This window comes from Suncus etruscus, chromosome 3, assembly GCF_024139225.1.
Source record: "Suncus etruscus isolate mSunEtr1 chromosome 3, mSunEtr1.pri.cur, whole genome shotgun sequence".
NCBI lineage: Eukaryota > Metazoa > Chordata > Mammalia > Eulipotyphla > Soricidae > Suncus > Suncus etruscus.
In genome coordinates this window covers 152,891,167-152,911,896 of record NC_064850.1, presented here as the reverse complement: position 1 = coordinate 152,911,896, position 20,730 = coordinate 152,891,167, and the positions used below count along the sequence as shown (strand labels likewise).

The 20,730-nt window shown below is 37.2% G+C and overlaps 1 non-coding gene across 1 annotated transcript; it reads left to right on the top strand.

Annotated features, from left to right (window-relative positions):
• The first annotated feature begins 737 nt into the window (after positions 1-737).
• LOC126005687 (U1 spliceosomal RNA) lies at positions 738-901 on the top strand. Its single transcript, XR_007494727.1, has one exon. It is a non-coding gene; the product is annotated as a U1 spliceosomal RNA (small nuclear RNA).
• The last annotated feature ends 19,829 nt before the right edge of the window (positions 902-20,730 follow it).

The following is a 20,730-nucleotide window of genomic DNA, read 5'->3' as shown; positions in this document are numbered from 1 at the left end:
AGGCTGCAACTCATAGAGTGCATGTGTGTGAACACTAAAAAGACCTCCAGTGAGTCCTACAACTAAAATGCGCTGTAACATCATAACTAAAGGAGAATGGCCAGAAAACACCACAATAAAATGTGCAAATAATAACACCAATTGAGAGAAGGGGTGAGAGAGGAGATCTACGGCCTTAATTACATCAGAAAAATTTCTTTACACGTGTTTCTAGATTTGCATTTTATTGAATAGTAAGTGGGCTAAAATCATAAGTTTATCTACTGTGACTCCAAGTCAAAGGTCAGAGGCAAATATTCTGTTTACCATTCTAAGGCACAGCAATATGAGTAGAAATGGGGTGGATTCAGGAGGAACAGAATTTTACCATAGAAATACAGAGTGAATATACTGGAAAATATTTTTCTGTTAAAGGTCAGGTTGCAAGTATTTTAGCCTTTATGAAATATAGGATTGCTGTCGCAGTTATTATTCTACCATTGAAATTCAAAGGTAGTCATAAACACTATGTAAATAAAAGAACATGCTGGTCATAATAAAACTTTATAAAAATAAGCAATAAGATTTGGGATAGCACAATGGTAAGGCATTTATTTGCCTTGCATGAGGCCAACACAGGAAGAAGCCCAGTTCGAATCGAAGCATCCCATATGGTGCCAGGAGCAATTTCTGAGACCAGAGCCAGGAGTAACCCCTGAGCGCTGCCAAGTGTATGTGTGACCCAAAAACCAAAATAAATACTTACCTGGCAGGGGAGATACCATGATCACGAAGGTGGTTTCCCCAGGGCGAGGCTCACCCATTGCACTCTGGGTGTGCTGACCCCTGTGATTTCCCCAAATGTGGGAAACTCGACTGCATAATTTGTGGTAGTGAGGGACTGCGTTTGTGCTCTCCCCTGCAAATAAATAAATAAATAAAAATAAAATAAAAAGATTTGGCCCATAGGACAGAGTTAACTGTGCCAATTGATTTAGACAGCTACAGTTCTTTGCCTTTCTCTTTAATAAGATAACATAAATGTACCTCAAAGATCATAAAGTAGAAGAAATAGTAGTTCCTTATTAGAGGTACTGATTTTACCCTGGAAAACTTTTTGCCTATAAGCCTTCTTCATTTGATGTGTACTAAGAATTAAATGTGAAATTTAATGAGGCTGGAAAGATAGCATAGCAGGTCAGGTGTTTGCCTTATCCAATCAGTAAATGACTGATCCTGATTCAATCCTGACCCTAATTTGTCCCTTGAACACTTTTAGACTATCCCTGTGTATAGAGCCAGGAATAAACATGAGCACTATTGGATGTGCCCCAAATCCATAACCCCCCAAAAAAGTGAAGTTTAGGGCTGATGAGATAATATAGGAGCAAAGGCACTTTTATTGCACATTGTCAATCCTGTTTGATTCCTAGAATTGTAAGTGGTTAACTGAACACTACAAAAAATAACTCCTGACTAAAGAGCCAGGCATAAACCCTGAACACAATTGGGCATGGCCACAAAGCCAAAACAATAGCAAAAAGGTGAGGTTTATAAACTGAAAAAGTCTATTTATCTGTCAAATGGTCACACAGCAAAACTTCTCTATTTGTTAGCAAGTTACACACACACTAGAAAATTTATAGATATTTGCATACCAGAATTCTTCAGCCATTTACACTTACTGACTGGTTCCTGTCCTGCATATTGGTCTTTGGACTGATTATAAGCAAAGCAACAGACTGATGGTTTTATTTTATTTATTTATTTACTTTGGTTTTGGGGCCATACCTGGTGGTGCTCAGGGTGACTTCTAGCTCTGCCCTCAGAAGTCACTACTGGCAGGCTCGGGGGAACATAAAGGATGTTGGGATTAGAACACAAGTCTGTCCTGGATTGGCTGCATGCAAGGCAAATGCCCTACAGCTGTGCTATCTCTTGGGCCCCAGACCAATTGTTTTAAACCTTTATTGACTTTCAAAATTGTACAGGTTGTGAACTGATGTTTTGAAACCACTGTATTATTCACCATACCTAGGGTGGTGGCCAAGCTAGAGCAAATGAAAGGTGGTTAAGTCATTTATGACATGTGACTACTTTTCTATATAAGGGTCTGATTCCCTATATAAGGGTAGTTTATATTCTCCATAGAGATGGGAATATTAGAAGTATGTTGCTCTAAGAAATCCTATTTTATTTCCTTGAGAATTGGAAGAGCATTCTGAAATTTGGAAATGCTAGTCTTATGAAGAGAGACTTGTCAGAAACCTTGGGTCTTCCAGAATTTTCAGTCTGGGAAACACTGAACATATTCTGTGTGTCCAACACAGGACTAATAAAATTAAAATGACTACTGGGTCCTCCATGTGGCGTGTTAACTGTGACGCCAGCTACCCTAGGTCCTGTTGAACTTGCTTGGATGGCTGAAAAGGCCTATTTGTGTTCATCTTCCTAATCGTTTGACTTTCTTGAACAATTGCTTGTGGCATAGTAAGAATTTTCTTTGTAACAGCTGATTAAAAGATTGCTATTACTGAAGAAAACATAGATTTAAAAACAAAAGCCTTTAGTAGCTTTTATCCATCATCAAGGAATTAACCAATTGGCAACAAGTGGGACAGCTCAATTTCTTTAGATATCTGAGGCCTAAATAGCTTAATTGGGAAGCATGTTAAAAGGGATGGAATGACATTCATTATGGATTAAGTTAATACATTTCAGACCCATCACATGGCTTAATTTAACAAATTCCACATCTTACTGTTTGGCAGGAAATGGCATCTCATGAACATCATTACCAGTCAGTCTGACTTGAGTTAGTTGAAAAGGCTGACTCCATCTGAAAACTGTTAATCTTAATAATACTGTGCTTTGCCTTGGCAAAATCCTCTGTATGCTTGGGAAGCTTAGAACTCTACTGCCAGCCTCCCCAAGGTCCTCGCTTCCCACTATGCTATTTAAAATGATGACGGAAAGAGCTAACTCACTACTTAAATTATTCTAAAATGAAAAGGGGGATGGGACTACTCTACTGTTAAGAAAGCTGGGTAGATACTACTAGGAGTACCTCTAAACTTAAAATAGGAATTGTTGAGTTATTGTAAATATATGCTTCTGTATCACTAGATTAATGTTATTGGTATGAAGGAAAGGAAATACATAAAATTAGTGGAAAATAATAGAAATCACTATAATTAAGTTTCTTATAATAATACCTTTGTCAATACTAGTTAACATATGTGTGGGTGGTCCCAAAGTTTATACCCCCTGGTAATTTCATAGGTTTTGATAAATGGCTTTACACCATTGCAGCTTTATCTCTAGTGTCTATTTGCTATGTCTCTTGTTAGTCTCATTTTCCATTGTGCTTGATTTAATCTCAATTTGTTTTGTCCATCAAAGTCCCTAAGCATAAAAAGTGCCCTTGCTAATATAAATAGTAAAAGGATATGGTGAGTGATTGACTTGGAAACAAAATCAAGAATGATTAAGAACTATAAAAGTGGGAAGGAAAAATAGTAATTGCTTGACAGTCAGTTATATTTCATTCCACTGCAGCTATGATATTGAAGAATACGAATAAAGTAATAGAATAAGTTAAAGGATCTACTTCAGGGCTTGGTGGGGATATTGCCTAGCAGGAAGCAGCATGCTTGACAGTACATGTTTTACTAACCAAGAGTATAAGATGTTGTTCTGGAGGACCCCGATGGCCTTATTTTCAGGCCTGAATACGGAGTCATCAATCCTAGTTGGGCAACCATCATCAGTAGTGGCATGTAGGTCCCCATAGCACTGAAATTTGGGGGCTTTCCCACCTAATGAACGATTGGTTTCATTAAAAAAAATAACAAAAGTTCAAGGAGATCTAATATTATATGTCAATAACCCAAATTAAAGTCTGAACACAGAAGTAAATCTCTCTCAGCACCACAGTGATAATCAACAAAGCAAAATTTTTTTGTGATGTTGAAAGAAAGAACTGAACCTAACTATGACATTGAATTCACTACTGGCTCTGAGTTGTTTAAGCCAATATTTCTCAGTCTTTTCAACCATATCATCTCTTCAACCTTGTTTTCTTCCCATTGTCCTGTCTTACCAGTTGACCCCTAGTCTTATACAGTACCCTACCAATTCATACAGTTTTTATTTCTGGCCCCTTAGAATATCCTGAATGTCTATAGGAACACATAATGCCCCCATTTGAGAAACATTGGTTTTAACAATTCAAGAATGATAATTTACTCTGTAATATGAAAGTGAGTGATGGGTCTACAAGTATTAATATAAAGAGTTGAAAAAAATCTTAACTCTAGAGAAGGTGATTGTGAAACTATATTACTTGCCAAAGAAAAATATATAGTTTGAATGGAGTCTCCTGCTTAGCATATAAATGCTCATAATCATTATTACTGAAGAACTACTTCTATGAATCCAACAAGAAACTTGCTTAGGATGAGTGGTTCACCTAGTAGTATATAAATAGAATCTGGAGGAAGACACCTCCAGAAGATATTCATCCGGAACTTTAAAGAATTTTATACGAATGAGGAGCTTGAAAAATTATCATATACTCTATGATGTTTACACAATGGGAAAAATCATCTGTCGACAGACACTTCACAGAATGTAACTTCCCCATTAAGTGAAGCACAACCAAGCGTTTTATTATTGGCTATATATTACAGACTAGGAAATCTGCATATTGACTCTGCAAATTAAGGCTAGTACTGCTGCTCCTATTTTGTCAGTGAGAAAACTGAACCTTAATTGAGTTATGACTACTGATTGACAGCATGGATGATAAAGTCAGGACTCCAATCAAAACAGACCAATTATAGTTCTCCAGAATTTTGCCTTCTATTCTTCATATTCAGAGAAGAACTTATGTTTACTAACAACACTGGAAGCAATCAATCTCCCTTTAGTTCTTTAGCCACAAGAAGAAAGAGATAGTAGGTTATGCTTTTAAGATAAATAATAGATGTGTTGGATCTATTCAGTAGCATAACCTAAAAATGAAATGATAGTTCTAGGTAACAAAGAGGAGAATGGAAGTCTGTCATGAGACAAAAGTAATAACCTATGACATATATATGTATATATGTACACTATATCATATATAAGGACATATATATATGTATATAAGCATAATATAACCTATATAGACATACTTCTACTAACAAAGACCTCCTCCACTTATCAGACTAGCAGTTTGTAGAGAGAAATGAAAAAAATTTTTTTGGTTTTTGGGCTATACCTGGAGGTGCTTAGGGATTACTCCTGGCTCTACACTCAGGAATCACTCCTGGCAGGCTCAGGGGACCATACGGGATGCTGGGAATCAAACGCCCTACCCGCTGTACTATCATTCTGGACCAGAAATGAGCTTCTTACCTAAGGAACTCAGCATGAATCAGTATTGACACATTTTTATTTATTTGGATTTTGGGCCACACCCAGTGGTGCTCAGGGGTTTCTCCTGGCTCTGCACTTGAATGGTAGCTCTTGGCAGGCTCAAGGGATCATATGGGATGCCAGGAATCGAACCCAGTCTGTCCTGGGTTGGTTGCATGCAAGGCAAACGTCCTACCACTGTGCTATCTCTCTGACCCCAGTATTGTTACATACTAACTATTTTGTTGAGCACCAGGAGCTTGACATTAACTCCAGATGAGTCACATGTTAAAACCATTCTTCTTGTTATTTTAAAATTGTGTGGGAATTTAGCATTATCTAAGAGCAAAATGAGTGATCAGGTTGAACCCAGAAACATGATATTTAGATGCAAATACAGTGCAGTGTCAAAATTGTGGGCCTTTCTTTACCTGGTGTAGGCTACTTGGCCACAACCATGAATGCAGTTATAGAGTATACAGTCTTTACAGAAGTTTCCAATAGATTCAACTTTAGGTTATACCCACACATCAATTTTATCACTGAAGTCAATGACTACCTTTTATTCATTTGCCAGCATTTATTGAACGTCAACTGGGTTCTAGATACTGCTTTAGGATTTGGGAGTTGGAAAATATCAGATTCATAGATTCAGCATTTTGAAAGATAACAGTTTAGTTGGTGAAGCAAACATGTAAAGAACCAATATTAATTTTAAAGGGTAGCAATTATTGATCAGTGACTACATTCTGAAAATTATTCTAAGATTTTTCCCATGTATTAAATTATTAAAGAAAAAATCCTTATAATGTAGAAACTATTATTCTCAGTTTTGAAAACAGATTAGAAACTGAATCAATGGCAAACTATAGAAAATTTTTCAGAACACTCAGATATTAAGTGGCATAGTAAAAATCTGAAACAATGATATGAAAAAAATTGGATTATAGCCTATGTACCCAAATCACTATCATGCATTTTATCAAGACATAATAATTTAGATTTATCAAAATCTGGTACTTTGGAGACCAAAGACTTGGGAAAGTATCTAATTCTGATTACAGAAGATTTCTCCAACAGCTCTTGGGTTGGATCAACAAAGAGTAATTTGCATGTTGTTGATAAAGGAGAAGATAGACTTTCATTTAAAGAGAAGAGCACAGGACATGTATAAAATGTGGAGAAGCTCAAGTTCAGAGTTCAATATAGTAGGAGTTGAGGATCAGTCAGTTTATATATTTTCATTTAGCAAGTGATTTGAGATATCTTTTTTCTTCATTCCTTCAAACATCTATTAAAAGAACAACTTAGAAGCTAGAAAGTCAGAGAAAGAAGGAAGAGAAAATATATGCATGGTTTCTAAGCAGACCAGTTCATCCATATATGAAGAATTGAAAATGTAAAGGCAATATTTTTAATTTCTGTGGAAGTGTGCCCAGAATCATCCTGCCTTGTTATGGTTTAGCCAAAGATGAGTCTTTGCCAACCATTTAGGTCCACTCAAATGCAAATTTATCTGGATTGAGAAAAGCAGAATAAATAAAATAACAAAGCCATTAGAAGTTACTTTCAAGAGATTGACTCATTAAAGAACAGTGCTGAGTTGACTGAAAAGTAGAGAAAATCATCCAAAACTAGTTTCTACTTAGATAGATACAAGTTAATTACTTTAGCTTGCTTTGGGTTGATTTCATTCATGAACTCATTTAACAAATATTTTGGGGCAAGTTGGTGGTTGGGCATACTCTGTGATGTTCAGGGGATATTTTTTCTCTGTGCTCAGGAGAGATCCAGGGTGTTACTGTGAGACTATATACAATGCAGGGGGATCAAACACAGGGTCAACCACATGCAAGGTGAGACTTACTTCCTGTACTATCTCTCTGACAGAAATATAATGAATATTTAAAATATTTGTTAAAAAAATTAACACCTATTCTAAATTAGGGCATACAGTGGTAAGCAGGACAGGCCAAGACTTGCTTTCATAGAATTTGTATCTTATGGACTGACGAGAGCTTGATCAAGCACTCATCCGTAGATGGACAAGATTCAATTCCATAAAAAGGCTTGTAAAAATAGGCATATCTTAGGAACACAATTCTCTTATGCTGTTGAATAGGAGACTATTTGTGGGGAAGCATTCTGTGTACTCTGATTTTTTGCATGTGTAGTGTGGGGGAGGGATTTTCGGTACTAAAATCCTTTACATTTCACTCACAATTTTTACCTCAGGATAAAACAGAATCTAGACCATATGAGATCTAGATTACTGAGAAATAAATTCTTCAAAGTCTTTAGCCACTTTTGAAAGTCAGCACTAAGTCTTACAGTATGAGTGGCTGCAGAACAGTTAAATGGAGTTCTTACCCTTATTCTAGATCAATTAAGAGATGGACATATGTTAGGCAGCTGATAACAGCATGTCAGTTTTGTTTGAACAAAAACAACTTGAAGATTATAGAATATTTGGATATGTGTTAGCAAGTGTTTCTTCAGATGTTCCCACTGAAGTGAATTTATGTTGCAGACTACATCCCATCATTGTCAATAGAGGAGATAACTGCATAGTTAGTATATAGTACAAAGAGAAAAAACACAAGCAAAGTGTGTATTCGAAGATAGGCCACTTCAAAAGAGAGAAAATATAGAAAAAACTAAGAAGTAATATCTAGTGCCTTCTTTCATTCCAAAATTCTGATATCTAAGATTAAACAGGTGGTAGAAACCACAGAAGAATTATTTAGCCTCAGAGATAGTCATATATTTACCTGATATGTTGTTCAGAGATATGTAATATCTCTGATATGTAACCCAGAGTTAGAGCTACAGCATCATGAAACTTGTTGGTTCCTAGGTCTCTCCATCCATCTGCTCCCTCACTCCAGCCTTTTGTGCTCTTCTCTTTAAAGATACAGTAATGCTTCTCCTCTAGTCATCACATTAGTCTTACAGGAAGAAAAAAGGGGATTATCAAAAGGCAAATGAAAAACACACTTGTCTGCTCAGCTGCCCCCTGCAAGAAGCTTTAACAAAGGTATCATTTGCCACTTATATCTCATTTATCTGAACCAAAGCAAATGTCAAGTTACTTTTGCTGCAAGACAGTCTAGGGAGTTGAAAATATTTAGCCGAGCACATGGATATACACAACACTATAAGAAATCTAGTACTAAAGAGAAAGAAGCGAAAGTATATTGTGAAGGCAAATAATAATGTCTAGAGACCTGAAGAAACGTGAAGGGAAGTTGGAGTTATTGCCGGGATTTTCAAAGAATTCACATTTCTTCCAATCAATAGAAACAGGGGAAATATGTAATGGGCTTTTCCCAACACTCTAGCCTATGGATTTTTGACTCCAGGCAGGACAATTATGGTATATAGTAAGACTCTGAGATGCAGGATGAAGTGCTCTGTTGGACTTTGGTTAAACACATAAATTGCTCGGTTGTTCACTAAAGAAACTGTTATTCTACTTCTTTACCTAGTTCTGTGCAAGGGGAACTTTTTTCATATGTTAATTAATTTACTATCTCTGAATTTCCTCCAGGGAAGTCACTGGACACCCTTAATGCATTCTTTTACTCATCAATTTTAGTCTTTCTTTAATAAATGAATATAACCTAGATTCATTCCAAGAATTGCTGTCTGTTCAGTATAAAAGAGATTTTCAAGTGAAGAAAGGGGAATTGTGATACCCAGGGAATAATTTTTGATGATATTCAGGGGGGTAGGAAAAGCCTAGTTGTCTAAGAAGACCTAACTTCCAAAGGTATTTTAAAGGAGTGCTAGTAAATATCTAAGAATGTTTCAATAAAGTGTTCTGATTCTGACACCAATTTCAACTCTTTATTTTAATTTTTGGTTTTGCGGTCATACCCGGCAGTGGTGTTCAGGAGTTATTTCTGGCACTGCTCTCAGAAGTAGCTCCTGGCAGACTCAGGGAACCACATGGGGTGCCATGGGGTTTCGAACCGTGGTCTGTCCTGAGTTGGCCGAGTGCAAGGCAAACGCCTTACCACTGTATTATCACAAAGGCCCCTCAATTTTTTTGTTTTTGGTTTTTGGGCCACAGCTGGTGATGCTCAGGAGTTACTCCTGGCTATGCGCTCAGAAATTGCTCTTGGTGGGGGAACCATATGGGACGCCGGGGGATCGAACCATGGTCCGTCCTAGGTTAGCGCATGCAAGGCAAATGCCCTACCACTTGCGCCACCACTCCTGCCCCCTCAATATGTATTTTTAGTTCACACGACCAAGCAATTCTCCCACATCAGCTGGATGGCCTAAAATCCTTTAGTTCTGACAATAACACCCAAGAAAGTAGTAGCACCAAGGTCTTTATGTTAAAAGCTTAGCTCTTCAAGGCATCTCTTCTCCCTAATTCAAATCACAATCAAAAGTCCTGGTTGTCATATTGGCCTCCAAACAACTAACTGTAGGTCTGAGAATCTGGTCACCTGTCCTTTTGGTTTGATTAAATTATTAGAATAGTTCACAGAATTTTGAGAGTTTTCTTATTCTATTACTGTTTTAAATTGAAAAGAACAGCTGGAATATTTAGGGACATTTAGGGCACAGTACATGGGACAGAGCACAGAGTTTCTGTATTCTCTTATCTGCATCTCCACATTTTCATTAACTCGATAACTCTCTTTTTTTAAGGTTTTCTAAATATTTCCAAATCCCACCTCATTAACATATAAAAGAACATTTGCTCACTCATCATAGTGAAATGCCAAGGATTTCCTGGGGTCTGTTCCAAGAATAGACAAAAGCTTAATATATATATTTTTGGTAAATCACAATATTACAAGTATCTATAATTTTGCTGTGATTTTTACGCTTCTCTACTTGTTTGTTAACTAAAGTTTTTACTTTTACATAGTATAGATAGGGCATTGGTTATGAAATAAGGGGTTAGTATCTTAGTAAAATTTGGTAGCTCACACATACAGCTAGAGAGACTTACAGATTTTTCAGTTCAGTATGAAGTTGAATACAATACTGACTATCTTGACATTATTCTAGGCTCTGAACACACATTGGTGAACATTCAAACATACTCTTCTCATTACCAAGCACAAGATTGCATTGTGATCTGCTGCTCTTTAATGACTCTTTCCTCTCAGTAGGATTCCTAGAAAGTGACAATAGTGAAAGCTTTACGTGGCATCAGGAAAAGGTATGTTGAGAGTACATTAGAAATAGGAGAAACAACAGGGGAAAAAATAGAATAGGTCAAGTATTCCATTACTTCACCAGATTCAATCATGACCCAATTGTATTAACTATAAAGCTACTTGGTAATTAACATGGGACAGAAGAGTCATGAAAGTAAAATGGTGACTCACTGGACCCCACTGCATGGCAATAAAGCAGTTATGTATTTCTCATTTTAAAAAGAATGGTCATACATCTTGGTATGAAGCAAAAACCTCTCTATGAATCCAGACTCCACAATTTTATGATACTACTCATTTTTTCAAAATAATTTCTTTTTCTAAAAGGCCTGACCTCTACAGCAGCTGGCTCTGTACTCTACAAAAAAGAGCCACAGCAGAAAGCTACTTGATTTTCATTGCCTTAGCAAAGTAAGCTAATGGACTCAAACTCAGAATTATACAACATGCCCAGCATTTAGGGTAATTTGTTAAGAAGATACCACTTGATTTCCAACCAGCTTGTGAGGTGTTACAGGAAGGCTTCAAACTGTAAAAATTGAGATTTATGAAGATCACCCAGAATGCAATAACTTACACAGTGGTGTTATTGTAACCAGGAAAGATCCAATTGTAACACAAGTTTTTGTTTTTGTTTTGGTGTTTGGGTCACACTCAGCTGTGCTCAGGAATTACTCCTGGTCCTATGCTCAGAAGTTGCTCTATGAAGGCTCGGGGGACCATATGGGATTCCAGGATTTGAACCAGGGTCTGTCCTGTGTTGGCCACATGCAAGGCAAACACTTTATCACTGTGATATAGCTCTGGGCTCCTGTTACACAAGTTCTGAAGCATCTATTTGGGACTAGGTAAAAATAAGTCACCATGATAACCAGCAAACTTGTTTCAGCAAACATATCTGAAGCTGAACCTGGAGGAAGCCAGTGGGACCCAGATGTGGAAAGTTGGGACATTGCCACATCTCTCTGGCATAAAATTGGGATGACAGGGCTGGAGAGATAGCATGGAGGTAGGGCATCTGCCTTGCATGCATAAAGATGGTGGTTCAAATCATAGCATCCCATATGGTTCCCCACGCCTGCCAAGAGCGATTTCTAAGCATAGAGCCAAGAGTAACCCCTGAGCGCTGCCAGGTATGACCCCCCAAAAAAAAAGAACATTTATACAAATGGTGTGTACAGTGTCTTAGCAGCTCTTATAGGAGCCTCCAATATTTCTAAGTCAACAGAGCCCAATATCTAAAGAAATAGACAAGCAATCACCCCACATCTTACTCCTCCATGTCTATGTTAACAGGGTAGATGTTTGATTTCCAAACCCATGAGATGATCTTTCTCCTAGTCACTGTGAATGAAGGCAGTGCAGATGTTATATTATAATGCTTTTAACTAATATCATTATTAATGTTACTTACTAAACACCAAAATCTTACCCTTTGCTTAATATGATTTAATTGATATGGAGTTTAAAAAATGTAATGGATACATGAAGTATTAAGAGAGAAGGAGAGATTAGCAGTGCTGTATTTTATGAATAAGGAGATGGGATAGGTAATGGAAAAATATTAGCTGCATCTAAGCAGTTCCCAGGTAATCAGTGCCATCTGTAACTCTATCTGCACTTGGGTGAACTGTCTTTTCTGGACTGTAAGGGTAGATTTGTTTGAATGACCACTATCTTGATCTAATTCATACTTTTCATCTTTCAATTTTCCTTCCCAATGGCTATAATGGTATAACATTGTATTATGGTTATAATTATAAGACTTTCTCCTATTAAAGAATTTTAGTAGATTTCAGTATTTTGTATAAGCAATATTTTCAGAACTTTGGAAATTTGTGTTGTGCTTAGTTGAAGTTGTCTTGCCAGAATCACAATGGTTTTGTTATCTGGAATGCATTCAGCATGTGGGACATGAACTTGAGGTCCTACAACTAGTAAGGCCAGTCCTGTACATGGGGTGGAATCCCAAGTTCCAAGTTATAATCATTTTATAAAGCTCTTTACAAGCATATAGTCATTTAAGGTGTTCTGAGTCACAAGAACATACTATATGTTGTTGCTCTGCCTTACCTAGCTGAAAATTTAGGAGCTCACACACTTAATAGATATTTTGGAAAGTGACATGGGAATGTATCAGACCAAGGAATGATCAAACTATTATGGAGTTCATGGAGAAATGGGGGAAAAGAGACTAGATACGAAAAAATTCAATTGAATGCTCTGTTCTACAACAAAACAAGGACATCAGGGAACTTTCTATTTATTAATCTTTTACCATGTGCTTCTACCTGACTGCCCATTCTGTTTCCTAAAAACTGACTTTACACCAAAGCTGATAGTGGAGTGCAAAGTTAAGTTGAGATTCCAATTTCCTGGGTTTCTTTTCCAATATCCAATTCAGATGACTTGATCAAAAGACAGAACAGTGAAAGAAATGTTCATCTAAAAATAAGACTCACAGGTGAAGACATTTCTCAGGTCCTCTTGATATTTTCTTTCTTTTTTGGTTTTTGGGTCACACCAAATGATGCTCAGGGGTTACTCCTGATTATGAACTCAGAAATCGCTTCTTGCTTGGGGAATCATATGGGAAGATGAGGGATTGAACTGCAGACTGTCTTAGGTTAGAGCATGAAAGGCAGATGCCCTATCTCTTGTGCCACAGCTATGGCCACCCTCTTGATATTTTCTGAAAGTGATTACAATGTGCATGTTGAGTGAGACAACTTAAGGTAACCCCTTTAGGATAGCTCAAGTGAGACAAGATAATGAGTCAAATCTTCATCTTCCACATCCTCCTAATATTTCTGTTCATTCCCTGGTTTAGGAGCCAACATTATTTGACTAGAAGAAAGAGTTGTGAATTTTTTTTGTGATCTTAACCTGCAAAATATCAAGACAACGTCTCTCTTGATTTACTTCCTTTTTCAAAAAAGCCTTCTCATTTTGGATTCTTTTGAATTGAAGATTAATGGCAGATTATGAAGTCAATCCAAAAACAAATACTTTAATGATATGGCCTCACTTATCATCTGTTTCTGTCTTCATTCTCTATCAAAAGAGAATTTATGCAGACTGTGAAGAATAAGCATCTGGTACTTCTTCGTCTTCTCAAAACTTCATTTACAACAGCTGAATATAATACTTAGTTTTTTTTTTTTTAATTTCATCTATCACCATTTTGAAGAATATTTTCTTTGTAAGGTCCAGTATGTGACACAAACTCAACCTTTCCCCCAAATATACATCTTATTAATTTTAACAAACCCTACCTATACTTCTCAAGATTTAAAATATAGATCTCTATGACTTGGGGAGAGAAGAGGGGAAAAAAGAGAGGACAGTGTTTCTTCCACATCTGTAGAGATGTGTCTGGAGAGGAGAGAGAGTTTTACTTATTATAATTTACAGTCTTTAGTTTGGGAGAGTGACTTGGGGAGACGGGGAGAGAAGAGGGGAAAAAAGAGAGGACAGTGTTTCTTCCACATCTGCAGAGATGTGTCTGCAGAGGAGAGAGGGTTTTACTTATTATAATTTACAGTGTTTAGTTTGGGAGAGTCAAAATTTGCCTCTCTTCATTTCAGAGTTTATCCATCAATTTCCAAATAGGAAAATGGCGCTAGCTTTCCTGGAGTCAGCAGATGAACAAAAAGCAATTTTCTTGAAATGGGAAGGTGAGAACTAACTCCTACAAGCTGCATGCTGAGGTATAGAACAAATCTTATTTCTCAACTCTTCCCCTATTCAGTCTTCTCTCCTTTTCTTACCTATCTCTATTAAAGGCCTATGAATTCTCTTACCACTCTTATTTTCACAAAGCATTTTCCTAGTGATTGCTTCATGTACATTAATTCATTCAATGATTAAAAAGTTCACATATTCATATGGAGTCAGAGGCATAAAGGGGATAGAGGAAAGAGAGAAACAACCCATTCTCTCAAGACACTTTGAGAATAGCAGAAGAAAAACACATACAGGTCAATAAAAAATGTTACAATATGGGGCCGGATAGATAAAACAGTGAGTAGGGTGTTTGCTTTGCACACTGATGACCCAAGTTTAATCCATGGCATCCCACATGGTCACCTGAACCTACCAGTAGGTATTTCTGAACACAGAGCCAGGAATAACCCCTGAATGTTGCCAGATGTGGCCCCAACAAAACAAACAAAAATTATAATAAAAATAATACCAACTACCTAGCAGTGTTGTGTTCTGTTTGAGCTTGATAAATAAGAAAGGTCAAAAGAACAAATTCCCTCTCTAGCAGTCTTTCTAAAAGTGTGTGATATTTCCTTCTAGAAAATATATAATGATGGTAGGAGATCAGGTAAAATTTGGGGGCAATTTTTATTTTTTTCACTAAGATAGATTTTCATATAGGCTTTAAATAATATTTTTTTCTAAGAAGATTGCAATATGTTTTCACACAAATTTTATAGTTGATTGTTCTAAGTCTTTGAAGAATGTTGTCTGAATTTGGATAGGGGTTGTATTGAATTTATATAGTATTTAAGGTAAGATGGTCATTTTGATAATATTGATTCTTTCCACTCATGAACATGGAATGTTTTTTCATTTCCTTAGGTCTTCAATTTCTTTTTTAAGTGGTTTGAAGTTTTCATGGTATAGGTCTCTCACCTCCCTTATTAGAGTGATTCTAGGTACTTAATAGTTTTGGACACTATTTTAAATGGGATAGACTTTTTTTTTTTTTGGTTTTTGGGTCACACCCGGCGGTGCTCAGGGGTTATTCCTGGCTCCATGCTCAGAAATTGCTCCTGGCAGGCACGGGGGACCATATGGGACGCCGGGATTTGAACTGATGACCTTCTGCATGAAAGGCAAACGCCTTACCTCCATGCTATCTCTCCGGCCCCGGGATAGACTTTTTGAGCTCTTTCTTCTCTAAGTCATTATTTGTAGAAAGAAATGCAACTGTCTTTTGTGTATTAAATTCGTAGCACGGGGCCGGAGAGATAGCACAGTGTTAAGGCGTTTGTCTTGCATGCAGAAGGATGGTGGTTCGAATCCTGGCATTCCATATGGTCCCCCGAGCCTGCCTCGGGTGATTTCTGAGCATAGAGCCAGGAGTAGCCCATGAGCACTGCCAGGTGTGACCCAAACACCCCTCCCCCCAATAAAAAGTAAATTCGTAGCAGGCCACATTGCTGTATTGGTTTATTGCTTCTAGGAGCTTTTTTTGTGGACTCTTTAGGACTCTTTTGTAGGACTCTTTCATGTATATCATCATGTCATCTGCAAATGGATAGTTGACTTTCCCTTTTTCAATTTGGATTCCTTGGACATCCTTCTCTTGCCTGATTGCTATTGGTAGGACTTCTAATACTATGTTGAATAAGATTGGAGACAATGGACATTCTTGCCTAATGCCTGGACATTTTTTCAGTCTTTCACCATTAAGAACAATGTTGAGGGGCCAGAGCGATAGCACAGCGGTAGGGCATTTGCCTTGCACATGGCCAATCCTGGACAGACTCGGGTCCAATACCTGACATTCCATATGGTCCCCTAACCCTACCAGGAAAGATTTCTGTGTACACAGCCAGGAGTAACCCACGAGAGTTTCCAGGTGTGGCCCCCCAAAAAACAAAAAAAGAAAAAGAGAAAAAGAGAATAATGTTGGCTATGGGCTTTTTATAGATAGCTGCTCTCTCTTGAGGAAGGTTCCTTCCACACCTGTTTTGCTGAGGGTTTTAATCATGTTGGCTCTTGTCAAATGCTTTCTCTACATTGATTGATATGATCATATAATGTTTTATCCTTCCTTTTACTGTTGTGGTGTATGATGTTGATTGATTTGCATATATTGAACCTTCCTTGCATCCTGGAGATAAAACCCATTTGGTCATGATGTGTTGTTGTGTTGTTTATGTGTTGTTTTGTTGATGTGTTGTTGGTTTCAATTTGTTAAGATTTTGTTCAATATTTTTGCATTAATGTTCTTCAGTGAGATTGGTTTATAGTTTTCTTTCCTTGTAGTATCTGTCAGCTTTGTGGATGAGCATAATATTGACTTCATATAAAGTATTGGGGAGGATTCCCATCTCTTTACTATTTTGGAAGAGTCTAAGGACTGATGGTAGTAAGGACCAATGGTAATTTGTGTGGAATCATAAAAGAGCTAGAATAGCCAAATTTATATTGAAATACAAGAAGTTGGGAGGCATTTCATTACTTAACTTGAAGCTCTACTACAAAGCCAAAGTGATCAAAAGAGCATGGTATTAAGACAAAGACAGGCTTTCAGAACAATGCATTTGAATAGAATATCCAGTAATATATCCCCATGTATTTGATAAAATAATGTTTGACAAAGGAGCCAAGAACTAGAAATGGAGTATAGATAATCTCTTCAACAAATGGTGTTGGAACAATTGGATATCCAGGTGTGAGAAATTAAAGATCAAGCCTCAAACCATATCTCACACCTTACACAAAAGACGATCCAAAATGGATTAGAAACCTTGAGATTAGACCTGAATCCATAAAATTTATTGAAGAAAACTTAGGAAAAACACTCCAAGAATTAGACCCCCAAAAGTCTTTGGTGATAGGATGCTAATGGCAAGGGTTCTAGCATCAAATCTGAATAAATGGGACTACATTAAATTAAAAAGTTTAATTAGAAAAGGAACAAAAATTAGAAGACAGCTGGAGCCAGAGCAGTGAGGCAGCAGTAGGGCATTTGCTTTACATGCTGCCAACCTAGGCCGATCCCCAGCTTCCCATATAGTCCTTCAAGCCAGGAATGATGTCTGAATGCACAGTCAGGAGTAAACCCTGAGTGTCACTGGGTGTGGCCCAAAAACCAACCAAACAAAAAAAATTAGAAGACAGCTAACTGAATGGGAGAAAATTTTTGCACTCAACCTTTCAGATAAAAGTGGTTTGATATGCTATCTAAAATATACAAATTACTCAGAAAGATTAACTCCACAAAACTTAAAAAAATAAATAAATAAACAGAAAAACAAATGAACAAACAATCCTTTAAGGAAAGCCAAAAGATGGCCATTAGGAAAATCCAAATTAAGACACCAATGAAATATCATCTTACACCAGTGAGGATGGCACTTATCAAAAATAATGGAAAAAATATCCATTGACAGAATGTGGTGAGAAAGAAACACTCATCACTCATCCATTGCTGGTAGGAATTCTGCCTGGTCCAACCCCTATGAAAAACAGTTTGGAGGGTCTTCAGTAAAGTCAAAATTGAGCCGCCATATGACCCAGAAATCTCTCTTTCGGATATCTGTCCCCTAGAAAGAAAAACATTAACCCAAAAGAAGCTATGCACACTTCTATTTATTGCAGCACTCAGTACAATACTTGGAATCAACATAAATGTCCAACAACATTATCATGAAGTGGATCATGAAGTTGTGGTACATATATACATAGCTGTAAGGAATGATGCAATTATGCAATTTGCTGCAACATGGATGGAACTAAAATTATTATGTTAAATGAAGTAAGTCAGAAGAAGAATTAATACAGAATGATATCACATATATGTGCTAATTAGAATAACTATATGAAGATATGCAGTGGTCTAAAGGAATTGTCTCGAACACTCTTGGCCCCCAGGGTATAGTGAAAAGAAGGAAAGAAACTAAATAGAGGAGGAGAAATACAAACTAAGAAAAAATAGGGGCCAGGGTCCAAGAGGTCTCAGGTGCATTGAGGAGATAAAAAAAAATACAAAAAAAAAAGTAGAACTAAATATCAAAGGTAATGGAATCAAGAAACCCAAAACTAACAATCTAAACTTTAAATGGGCCTATTATACTGGCAGGCTGGGGGCAAATGTGGTGGTATGAAATATACTCTGGAGAACTTTGGTGGAGGGAGTTTGACACTGGTGGTGGGACTGGCCCTGATTCATTGTATGTCTAAAACCCAACTACAAAGGACTTTGTAAATCACAATGGTTTCAATAAAATAAAATCAAATATAAGTAATAAGGTAGCACTAGGTCAAATAAGTTTGGGAACTTCAGCTGAGGTATTAATCTGCAATCATTTAATAATTGTTCTTTCAAATGTTAGGGCATAATCCATGCTAATTCTTTTGATTAACTACTGTCTTTGATTCCATGGTTAACCAGCATGTATGGAGATAACTGTAATATAGACATACATCTATTAAAATTTTACATGAAGAATATTAATGAACAAAAATACCCTATTATTGACCTAGTCAGATCTATTGAGTAGACTGTAGGTGACTTGAGAACTTCTGTATAATTTCAGTGTACAAAACCTTCACTACTCCTGTCTGCTTTTGTTTTCCTGAATGAAGATGTGATACTTTGGTGAACAGTAGCTTTTATGGTTAGCCCTTTAAATTACTTCTGGGCTTTTACAAATTGTTTTATTTCTCTACGACTATACTTTTTTATATATTTTATTTAAACACCTTAATTACATACATGATTGTGTTTGGGTTTCAGTCATGTAAAGAACACCACCCATCACCAATGCAACATTCTCAAAACCAATGTCCCAAATCTCCCTCCTCCTTACCCAACCCTCGCCTGTACTCTAGACAGGCTTTCTATAACCCTCATATATTCTCATTATTAGGACAGTTCAAAATGTAGTTATTTATCTAATAAACTCATCCCTGTTTGTGGTGAGCTTCATGAGGTGAGCTGTAACTTCCAGCCCTTCTCTCTTTTGTGTCTGAAAATTATTATTGCAAGAATGACTTTCATTTTTCTAAAAACCCATAGATGAGGGGCCGGGAAGGTGGCGCTAAAGGTAAGGTGTCTGCCTTGCAAGCGCTAGCATAGGACGGACCGCCGTTCGATCCCCCGGTGTCCCATAGGGTCCCCCCAAGCCAGGGGCGATTTCTGAGCACATAGCCAGGAGTAATCCCTGAGCATCAAATGGGCGTGGCCCAAAAACAAAAAACAAAAACAAAAACAAAAAAACAAAACATAGATGAGTGAGACCGTTTTGCATTTTTTTCTCTCTCTCTGACTTATTTCACTCAGCATAATAGATTCCATGTACATCATGTATAGGAAAATTTTATGACTTTATTTCTCCTGACAGCTGCATAATATTCCATTGTGTATATGTACCACAGTTTCTTTACCCATTCTTCTGTTGAAGGGTATTTTGGTTGTTTCCAGAGCCTTGCTATGGTAAATAGTGCTGCAATGAATATAGGTTTAAGGAAGGGATTTTTGTATTGTATATTTGTGTTCCAAGGTTATATTCCTAGCAGTGGTTTAGCTGGATCGTATGGGAGCTCGATTTCCAGTTTTTGGAGGAATCTCCATATTGCTTTTCATAAAGGTTGAACTAGACGGCATTCCAACCAGCAGTGGACAAGAGTTCCTTTATCTCCACATCCTGACCAACACTGTTTGTTCTCATTCATTGTGATGTGTGCCAATCTCTGTGGTGTGAGGTGGTACCTCATAGTTGTTTAGATTTGCATCTCCCTGATGATTAGTGATGTGGAGCATTTTTTATGTGTCTTTTGGCCATTTGTATTTCTTCTTTGTCAATGTATGTCCATGTCTTCTCCCCATTTTTTATGGGATTAGATGTTTTTTCTTGTAAAGTTCTGTCAGTGCCTTGTATATTTTGGAGATTAGCCCTTGTTTGATGGGTATTGGGTGAATAGATTCTCCCACTCAGTGGGGGGCTCTTGTATCCTGGGCGCTATTTCCTTTGAGGTGCAAAAGCTGCTCAACTTAATATATTCCCATCTGTTAATCTCTGCTTTCACTTGCTTGGAGAGTGCAGTTTCCTCCTTGAATATGCCTGTAGTCTCAATGTCCTAGAGTGTTTTGCTTACGTGTTGTTCTATATATCTTATGGTTTCGGGTCTGATATTGAGCTCTTTCATTCATTTCGATTTAACCTTCGTCCATGATGTTAGCTGGGGGTCTAAGTTCAATTTTTTGCAAGTGGCTAGCCAGTGTGCCAACACCACTTGTTGAAGAGGCTTTCTTTACTCCATTTAGGATTTCTTGCTCCTTTATCAAAAATTAGGTGATTGTATGTCTGGGGAACATTCTCTGAGTATTCAAGCCAGTTCCACTGATCTGAGGGTCTGTCTTTATTCCAATATCATGCTGTTTTGATAACTATTGCTTTGTAGTACAGTTTAAAGTTGGGGA